General features: G+C 24.9%; 1 protein-coding gene across 2 annotated transcripts in view; it reads right to left on the reverse strand.

Moving 5' to 3' along the window:
• Positions 1–402, reverse strand: part of LOC108690705 (actin-interacting protein 1) — a 7,011-nt gene that overhangs the window by 4,163 nt on the left and 2,446 nt on the right. The gene's annotated exons all lie outside the window — the stretch shown is intronic.

Here is a 402-nt window from a genome sequence, read left to right on the forward strand (position 1 = left end):
CTCAAAATCAGAAAAATATGTCAAATGCACAAAAGAGATCAAATATCACGCGAACAACGCATAATGCATCCAGGTGCTGGAACCAAAATACTCTTCCTTGATACATTGGCATGAGTCCAGCTTCTAATATTTCGAATTATTTTGAGCGCTAACAAGCTATAGTACATCCTGCATCATACATGGATATAATTCCAGAAATAATGTTGTTTAAAGAATTTTATATGCCTATTAATAAAATAATTTGCAAAAAAAAAGTTTATTTTAAGTAATATTATATAGCATATTATTTTAAAGAACAATAATAATTTTTTATTTCTTTCTCTTTTCTTCAATAATTTCAAATATATTTGATAAATACAAAAGATTTATGATTTATTATTATATTAGGTGTAATAAAAAGAA

The sequence above is a fragment of the Atta colombica genome, unplaced genomic scaffold (assembly GCF_001594045.1).
Source record: "Atta colombica isolate Treedump-2 unplaced genomic scaffold, Acol1.0 scaffold35, whole genome shotgun sequence".
Lineage (NCBI taxonomy): Eukaryota > Metazoa > Arthropoda > Insecta > Hymenoptera > Formicidae > Atta > Atta colombica.